At 46.0% G+C, this 10,279-nt stretch overlaps 1 pseudogene; it reads left to right on the top strand.

Moving 5' to 3' along the window:
- The first annotated feature begins 337 nt into the window (after nt 1–337).
- Nucleotides 338–506, top strand: LOC130345234 (U2 spliceosomal RNA; annotated as a pseudogene).
- Nucleotides 507–10,279: the final 9,773 nt, after the last annotated feature.

Here is a 10,279-nt window from a genome sequence, read left to right as displayed (position 1 = left end):
TATTAAAAACATTGGGAAGAAAAACACCAAAACTTCATAAAAAAAAATAAAAAAAAACATGCTCTCGGCCTCCCACAGATTTGATAGCCTAAAAAGGCCATAAAAGGATGAAGAAAACCCCATTAGTGTCTGGCATTTCATATTATCCTATTGATTCCAACATAACATGTGCCCGCAGTGAGCATGGTGTTTTTTTCGGACAAACACGCCAAGTGTAATCCCAGCCGAAATTAGTGTTTTCAAAATAAGTTGGAACAGGCTGTGCTATATATATGTATAGTTGCGCCATACAGCACGTGTCACATTTATGCGGCTGCGTTCTGATGGCATATATGGCTCTTGGCCTTTAGGCTAAGATCATGTGTAGTATCTGTTCTTATCAGTGGTCTAGTCTCTGCCATTGATGTAGGATGGATGCTGCATGGAGGGGGCAGGTGCCCGGGGCATTCCGGGTTCTGAGGAATCAGCTCGACAGCTGCTCTGATGTGACCTGTTCGCTCCAGGTCTCACTATGAGGCTGAGGGGGTTGAAGGCCCAGGTACTTCTGTCCCTCGGAGTGGTGACCCTGAGGTGCCGAAACTCACTGGGTGTAATAGCTCACTGAGTGGAAGCACTGCACCATGCACGCTTCACCTTTGGCAATCACCCCTTTGATTCCCGGCCTTCCGGCTAGGATCGGGAAATTTTTATAGATCCGGTCGGATGTCCGGGCAGTATTATACACTGCGCACATCCACTTATTTATTTCTTTATTCCTTTTGTCACTGTGTCCACTTTTTGTGTTCTGTTTATCCGCTAGGATTTGGTAGGGTGCGGTAGCCCTTCTGGGTGTCCCTCCTGCTGGCCTAGGGGAGGTGTGTGTGGCCATGAGGTTCCTCACTTCCCGGCTATACCCCGTGGCAACCCTGTTTTGGTAGGATGTCAAACTGGTTTTACTGGTTCCTTGGTAACAACCTGGTTAACGCCTAGTTGTCTGCTGGGAACACTTTCGGTCCCTGAGTAGCTTCGGCGAAAGGGGACATTGTACCTGGAACCTTGCAGGTGCCTTTTTGCCCGGAGGCGAAGGGCTTGGTTTGTTGGGGGGCCTCTCTCCTTTCGGAGAAGGGCTTGCGATAGACCGCATCCTCGTGCATGTTTTTTTGTGTGAACACTTGCACTTTTTACTTGCACTTGGGTGATTTGAGAGCACGTACCTCGGCTTTAAAAAGAGTGAACACACTGCACCACACACTCTTCACCTTTGGCACTCACCCTTTGCATCCCGGCCTTCTGGCTAAAGAATAGACGTGTGTTTCTCCTGTGTATTCTGCTCAGAAATACATAGCCGTCTATGAGATGGTGAATTTCCGAGCAGTCCTGCGACTGTCATTCCGGGCATGCCTGTTAACCCCTTAAGGACAAAGGATACAAATGTGTGTCCTGAAGCCATTGGACTTAACGCACCAGGATGTATATTTACATCCTGTACATGATGTGAGCACCGGACTGATACTCGTATCATGCACGGCAGGTCCCGGCTGCTATCAGCAGCCATTGACCCGCTAGTAATTGTGGAAATCAACGATCGCACTGATGTCTGTCATTAACTCCTCAGATGCCATGATCAATATAGATCACGGCATTTGTGGCAATGCGGTTATCCAGTGATCATCCAAAATGGCGGACGGAGGTCCCCTCACCTGCCTCTGCCACTCTCTTGGGGTCTTCTCCTCTGGTCTGAAATCAAGCAGAGAAAAAGATGCCTATGCATAGCACTGAACAGTATTAGTGTGGTGTCCCGGTACCGCATCCTATGCGGTCCCTTTGTGTGTGTCTTGGTCTACATAGCCAGAGTCCCTAGGACGTAGGGATCCCTGTTGGGTAGCCTACCACTTGTCGCCTCTATTCCAACTAATAGCCTAGTAATTTATGTAAGGTTGATGTAAATATAGTAAAATATGTAAATAAATGGTTAATTACCGGTTCCATAGCGTTGCAGGACCTGCGGGTCATGTGACAAGGTAAACTCTATGGTATTCGGCCTAAGGACCTTTGGAGGCCCTGTGACGTAAGCAATCCCATTACTCTCTGTAATGGTGAATGACAGATGTTCGGACCAATCGGATTCACCCCGCCCCCTGCCCATATAAGGGAGTGGCGGCCATGTTTTCTCTCTCTTGTTCCTGCGCAGCCAAACAGTAAGGATGTCTCTCTTGTTCATGGGCTGTCAAACAAGAAGGATCTGCGCAGCAACTATCGCAGTGAGTTAGGCCCGAGCCTTGTGGCAACGGCTGAGTAATTCAGAATAGAGAGTGTATCAATCCCCAGACACTCTACAGCATCACCGGACCTAATATAACCCCTAAATCCGGACGGATCTGCAAATATCTACCCTAAATTCAAAGACTTTCTAAATAGCTCAAGGTCCGCAACAACTGTCAGTCACTGAGCGATATAAGGACTGTTTGCATGAGACTGTTACTGTGCCTTGGATGTATCGCAAACACTTAAGTAAAGTTGTTCAAGTTCAATCTCCTTGTGGACCTTCAGTCATTTCATGCGCCTATCGTTACTGGGAAGGGCGGCGATAGGCCGGAGCGTTACCTCAGCATACCAGCCCTCAGCCTGGTGTCACGAACTATAGGGTTAACATTAACCCCTCATATACCGATACCATACCACCACTACCATACACCCCCCCAAGGGCTACCACGTTAGCAATCAAATGATTGCTATAAATAGTCCCCTATGGGGACATTAAAAAAAAAAAGTTAAAGGGGTATTCCAGGAAAAAACTTTATTTTTTATATCAACTGGCTTTAGAAAGTTAAGCAGATTTGAAAATTACTTCTATTAAAAAATCTTAATCCTTTCAATAATTATCAGCTGCTGAAGTCGAGTTGTTCTTTTCTGTCTGGCATATGTGCTCTCTGCTGACATCTCTGGTGCGGCGGTCCAAGACGGACCAGGCGGGTCGGGGAAGGGGTTGACGATTTGATTTTCTCCACTGGGGGGTTCGCCTATGTGTCCATTGGCTTGTTTTTATAGGTTTATGGAGGTGCGCCCTGTGGGCGGTGGGCCATAAGGCTAAGTCTCCACTTTGGTTTTTTGTCCTGCATTTTTAGGGATTAAAAAAACACATGAAAAACCGCCAGTGCAATGTCCTGCATCTGGTGTTTTTTTCTGGCGTTTTTTCATTTGTGTGGAAATAGCATCTTTTTTAACGTGGCAGTTTTTCCTGTCTTTCCAATTCTATTTCGTACACAGCTAAAAGGGATTAAGATTAATGGAAGGTATCTGCCCCCTCATGATGTAATTTCCTTTGTAGAGTTCTACTTAAATCTACCCCGGCGGATGCATTTTTGGTGTTTTAGTGGTTTTGAAGGCATTGTTGATTCAGAATGTCTGATCCGCCTGGAAGATTGGCCCCCAATGATGCAGCAAATTGTTTGCTGTCGCTTTTGGCACGCAGGATCCAGTTGATGCATGTTTTTATTTTTATTTTTTTTAAGATATTTTTGTGAGAAATGTTTTTAAACTGAAAAATTGTATTTTTTTGTTGAGTTAATTTTTATTTTAAGCCTATAACTCGTAGGAGACACAGATACTGTGTCCATCCTCTCCATTGGTGGATGTGTTATGAAGGCACTTCATCCGTTTGGTACCAGACTTTGAGAAGTTATTTCCCTTTTTATGTTCAGCTTAACCTATGTTTATTTGAAGTGATTTTAAAATTTAAATATATATATATATATATATATATTTCCCAAGTCGTCTCAATGACAGCACCCGGAGATTGCACCTGCCTAATTGGGTCAGGAAAAACACCTGAGAGTTTAAAACCCCACCCCTTCCTCTCCATTCCCAGTGTTTTTTCCTGTCCCGATTAGGGAAGGAACCTCTGAGAGTGCAGGAGAGCTCTCTTCTGCTAAATACCTATTTTATGCCGGCGGTTCCTGTCCGAGATGAAGATGATTTTTATTTTTTCTGTCTCCCCTTGCGGCACCCAGGCGGCCTTAGGCAGGGGAGACTTGATAGGGGTCGGATCGCGGTCCTCAGGTCCTGCCTTCTGGTCCCGTGCCAACCGGTGAACGGCGGCATCACTAACCCGATGGTAAAACGTCACTTCTGGTGATGTTGGAGTCCTCCGGAGCGCCCGTCCGGCCTCGTGTATGGCTTCTGACGTCACACCTGGCCGGAAGAGAAGCCAAAAATCCCCATGTATATAGAAACATGAGGAATTGAAAGGATGCTTACTCTAAAGGAGTAAGCTCTATAGAGAAACCACTCCGCTACCAAAGCACGACGCCACTAACGCCACAGGGACCAGCTACAGCACTGCAGTTGCCATGTCCTGTTACCCACCACAGGATATATTGTGCTATCTGTCACAGCCGAAGCAATTTCTGCTGCTACAGTTGTTTTTCCAGGATGTCTACACCGGTCAGGGGCGCTGAGGTTGAACCCGTGCAGATCAGGGTAACCGTGAGTAATGAGGGCCTATAGGGTTATACCCTGGCCTACCTTCAGAATTACTGTCTGATCCTTTCCTCCCTTTTATATTTAGGGAGAAAAGGATACTCCTTTGATTTCCGTAGAAAATGTGTCATCTGTAATAAGGAACCTCAGTTGTCTTAAAAAAAAACGTTATTTTAAAAATGTGTTGCCAATTTAGTCGGAGGAAACTCCGGATATTATGAAAGATATTAGATCTATGATTCAGTCTGAAATCCAGGCTTTTAAATCCTCTTCTTTAAGTCAGACGGTCCTGTCTGGATCTAAAAAAAGATCCAATCAAAAAAACTAAAATAATCTCTTCTCCGACTCTGATGATAATACGTCTCATCAGGATATTGAGGAGTGTGAATGTGTAGACAGCCCACAAGAAGAAGAGGATACGGGCAAAAAAAAAAAAAAAAATTCTGTTTAATCCAGAGGACATTGAGGAACTCATTGAAGCGGTTAGGAGCCACCCTTAACCTTGAGGAGGTACAAGAGGTTAAAACCATTCAGGATGAGTTATTCGGAGGCCTAGGTGAATGTAATCTCCCTCCTTCCCTGTTCATCCGAACATTCATAAGATCATTAATGACTAATGTAGCCTCCACTTGTGTAGCTAGAACCTTGGGTGTGTGGATTGACCAACTTCAGCTACGCTTAGAGGGCAATACCCCTAAAGAGGATATAATTGAAAGTCTCCCTATTCTTAAAATGGCTACCAATTTTCTTGCAGATGCATCTGCAGAATCTGTCAGATTATCTGCCCGCACAGTTTTCCTGTCAAATATTTCAAGAAGGGTGCTCTGGTTAAAAACCTGGACAAAAAAACAAATCGGCCATCCTTTCATTTCATGGACAATTTGTTTTGGGAGTTGACTTAGATAATATCCTGGCTAAAGCCTTGAACAATAAAAAATGTTTTCCCAAAGAGAAAGCTCAACCAAAAAAGACCTCCTTTCGCCTCTTTTTTCAAACTAATCAGCCCTATAGAGGTAAGGGCAAAACAGGCTGTTGTTCCTATGGAAAAGGAGGTAGAGGGAGAGGCTTCTTATTTAACCCCAACCAGTCTAGCGCTGGTGGAGGTAAACAATGACGCCATTTTGCTAGGGGCGAGATTGTCATCCTTCGCCCACATTTGGGAATCAATGATTCCCATTCCTTGGATAGTCAACATAATCCAAGAGGGTTACAGGGTAGAGTTCTTCTCTCCCCCTCCCCAAAGATTTGTGATAACCAAATCCCCAGGTTCCCTAGCCCTAATCATTCAGGGGGTCCAGAATCTATTGAGTTTAGGGGTGGTCATAGAGGTCTCAAGAAACCAGAGAGGTTCAGGTCATTATTCCCATCTGTTTCTAATTAAGAAGCCAAAGGGGAAATTCAGGACTATCATCAATCTAAAACCCTTAAAACAGATTAGTTACATACTGGAAATTCAGGATGGAGACCGTGAGGTCAGCCATTCATCTCATAAAAGACAGTGCAGTCATGGCCACAATAGATCTCAGGGACGCGTATTACCACCTCCCTATCCACATAGACTCACAACCCCTTCTAAGATTCGCCGTCCAGTGGGACGGAAGAGTCCACCATTTTCAATTTGTTGTCTGCCCTTCGGGCTTTCCTTGCCCCCCCCCCCCCCCCCCCCCCCTGCATTTTCACAAAAGTGATAGCGGAGGTGGTGGCAGTTCTCAGAAAGAGAAAATTCTGGTAATACCTTATTTGGATGACATATTGATTGTGGCGGACTCTGTTCTTTACCTACATAAAAAGAACGGCTCAGGCCCTTCAGGATCTGGGCTGGATCTTGAACCTAGACAAATCCGACTTGCTACCAAGTGGCAGGAAGGTCTTTTTAGGAATCCTCTTGGATTCAGTAGCCCAACAGTCCTCTCTTCTCAGATAAAAGATCCAAAAGATACAGGATCAGATTCATCTACTTCTTACTCTCAAAAGTTGTACTCTGAGATTTGCCATGTCGGTCCTAGGATTGTTACGATCTTCAATCCCGACGGTGGCTTGTGCTCAGTACCACTCCAGACCCCTCCAGAAGTGGATTCTAGGGTATCTGACAAAAAGCAAACCTCCTTAGACAAAAATTTATCTTCCATCGGAATTAAAGACCCAGCTAAGATGGTGGTTTTCCCTCCAAAATCTTGTAAAGGGTGTACACTGGCATCAAACAGACCCCAGGATCATTACCACGGATGCCAGCGCTCACGGTTGGGGAGTCCACTCAGAAAAGCTTTCATAGAAGGGAGATGGAGTCCCGCTCTAGTGAACAGGTCAAGTAATCTGAAAGAGTTGTTAGCCATCTGGATGGCTCAACAAGACTTGGAACTTTATTGCAAAGACAGACACGTCTTCTGCTTAAATGTAGAGACCGTTGATCAAGTGGTGAAAGCATGCTGTGTTCTTCATAACTATGTCCGAGACCATGATGGTTTGGAGATAGATTTTGAAGAAAATCTTGCATCCTTTCCCACCTCGATCAGCTGGAATACATCTAGGCCATATTCAAGTGGTTTACGTGTGCGAGATCGTTGTGCAGATTATTTCTTGTCTCCTGAAGGTTCGGTGCCCAGGCAACAGGTGTGTCTTTCTGGTAGTTAATCTTAATGTTTTTTTTTTTGTTTTTTTTTGTTTTTTTGGTTAGTATGAAGCAATACTAATCATTTTTTTTTAAATTTTAAAAAAAAATTTATAGGGATTACCGGAAAAAATAAAGAAACACTGGACACAGGAGTTTGTTGAAAAGATTTTTTCAAAAGAAAATTAAGACCATACTGGTCAATAATTTGCCAAATGAGGGCCAAAATTAAGACAAACAGACCCTCATGGTCTAAAACAAACAAAAACAAAAACACATAACATAAAGTGTGTTTAACATTATACACAACATAACAATGTGAACATTTTAAAAAATAAAAAAAAATAGTCTTGTGTGGATCTTAGTGAAGCGGTAAAGTCAGGTAAACTTCACTATGTTGCTGGTGAGGAGGTGGAACAGGAGGGTTTGGTTGCTGGTATTGTGGTGTTGAATGGCTCTCAGGATATGGCCCATACATCTGAGCTTCGTTCCTAATAGCATACTGTGAAGCATCTGATGAATAAAAAAACTGAGGTCTTGTAGGGGGAAACATAGTGTGCTTCATGTGATGCCACTCTGTTTGCGTAGCACAGTCCCTGCAAGCAGGTTCTTCCCCTCTCCTGTTTTGAGCTGATGGAGTGCACTTGGTCATCATGTGAAGCAGTAAGTTTGGTGCGGAAGGGGGATGGTATGGTGGGACAAAATAGTCGGTGCAGCTTAGTGTAAAGGTCATGCATCGTGTTCTAGTTGGTAAATCCATTACCCGCAATCTCTGTGCTAGCACCCTACCAAATGCGTCACTATCATCCTCCGTCCGCTGACGGTGTACCAGAGATGATTTCATTATTTAAATCCTGATCAGGATGGACTCTGCGACGCATACTTGTGCATTGGTATGGCCTTGCTGCAGGTAAAGTAACACGCACAATAGGGGATGTTGACCTGGGGACTTCGCTTTCACTCTGCCCTGCAACCTCACCGTCTTCCCCTACATCTGTTGAATCCAACAACACTGGTTGTGGCATGGGCTCATTTTCCTCCAAAATGAGGGATGGTTCTTGTTCCTCAGGAGTTAAGTGTCCCTCATCGGTAGTGGTTTGTGTGCCCTGTTCATCATGGGTTTCTTGTGTGGCAGCCAAACCTTCTTCCTCGGACACAAAATCCATGTTGCTCTCTGTTCTACAATGTATCAAAAAAAGGATTAACGATTATTTAAATTTTTCGGAACACTGACAGCAGGGGCGTACCTAGAGCATTTGGCACCCGGGGCGGACCCTTTGTTTGGCACCCCCCCCCCCACACACACACACACACGCACCCCCCCTTAATTACACCCCCTCCCTCCCCTCCCCCCATTAGCGGACTGACAACACTCGGGGCCCCCGGACCAAAAAAAGGCAAGGGCCCCTGCTAGGCTCTGCAGCTCGTCAATCTTCTGCCACGCTCCTATTCCACCCGAATCCCACACACAATAAACAAAAATTTATATATATAAGAAACACTTTGACGTAGGTAAATTTCCATGATTTCCATAAATTTCTGGATCATACTGGTATACAAGGAGTAAATATATACCACCACACAATAACTGGATAATACCCCCATACTGTACTGAATAATACCACTATACTCAGACCAGTATACTATAAAGGATCTGTATACAATATAAGTGATTATATACAGGACCATATGGCGGTAGATATCAGCTGTACACAGGATGTGTATACCATATAAGCGATTACAGTTACATTTTGGGACTCCCAATTACATCTTTTCTGATCAGCGGCGTCCTCTTTCCTTTTCTTCTCCGTCCGGATAAGACCTCCATGTGGATCTTTTAACATCTGCAGGAAAAACATGTCAGACTCTGCATATTTTCAGTGCCCTCCTCTACACAATCTTCCCATCTATAGGCCCACAAACTGTAGTAATGCCCTCCTTGGTGTCCTGCACATTAAAAGGGCAGGTAGGTAGGTAGCCAGGTAACCCCCTCTTTCCCATAGGTATATTCAGAGTTACACCCCCCCCCCCTCTTTCCCATGGGTATATGCAGAGTTACACCCCCCTCTTTCCCACAGGTATATGCAGAGCTACACCCCCCCCCTCTTTCCCATAGGTGTATGCAGAGCTACACCCCCCCCCCCCCCTCTTTCCCATAGGTATATTTAGGGCTGGGCTGTATACCAGTTCATACCGAATACCACATTTTTTGGGCTGCACGATATGGATTTTCCCCCATACCGCAATACCGGTTGGGCCCCTCCCCCTCGGGAATGTATTATCAGCCTAGCACAGCGCTGTCCCCACATCTGGGAACTAATCCTATGTTACCCGCCAGCACTGTTCTGCTCCCCCCAATTAATGATCAGCCAAGCGGGGTACTACTCACATATGTCAAGCACTGCCCTCCTCCTCTTTGTTGGGGGCCGCCGGGTGCCGGAACTCTATACTGTACGCCAGTGGTCTCCAACCTGCAGAACTCCAGATGTTGCAAAACTACAACTCCCAGCATTCCCGGACAGCCGGCGATGGAACTCTCTGTACGCCAGTGGTCTCCAACCTGTGGACCTCCAGTTGTTGCAAAACTACAACTCCCAGCATGCTGGGAGTTGTAGTTTTGCAACAGCTGGAGGTCCGCAGGTTTGAGACCACTGCTGTACGCTGTATACCTATGCCCGGGCTGCAAAAGATACAGAAAATAAACTTAACTCACCCACGTCGGCCGCACGCTGGGGACGGGAACGCCGGACAGCCGTTAGCCTATCACCGGCCAGAGCGATGCCCTGCCCTGGCCAGTGATAGCCTGAGCCCACTGTCATGTAAGAAGCCGGCTTCTTACATGACAGTGGGCTCCGCCTATCACTGGCAGGGTCGGGGCATCGCTCTGGCCGGTGATAGGCTGACGGCTGTCCGGCGTTCCCGTCCCCAGCGTGCGGCCGACGTGGGTGAGTTAAGTTTATTTTCTGTATCTTTTGCAGCCCGGGCATAGGTATACAGCGTACAGCAGTGGTCTCAAACCTGCGGACCTCCAGCTGTTGCAAAACTACAACTCCCAGCATGCCCGGACAGTCATGCTGGGAGTTGTAGTTTTGCAACAACTGGAGGTCCGCAGGTTGGAGACCACTGGCGTACAGTGAGTTCCATCGCCGGAGGCCCCCAACAAAGAGGAGGAGGGCAGTGCTTGACATATGTGAGTAGTACCCCGCTGGGCTG

Source organism: Hyla sarda, chromosome 1 (genome assembly GCF_029499605.1).
Source record: "Hyla sarda isolate aHylSar1 chromosome 1, aHylSar1.hap1, whole genome shotgun sequence".
NCBI classification, from domain to species: domain Eukaryota; kingdom Metazoa; phylum Chordata; class Amphibia; order Anura; family Hylidae; genus Hyla; species Hyla sarda.
Note: the sequence above shows the minus strand (reverse complement) of the source record. Positions and strands in the feature narration are given on the sequence as shown.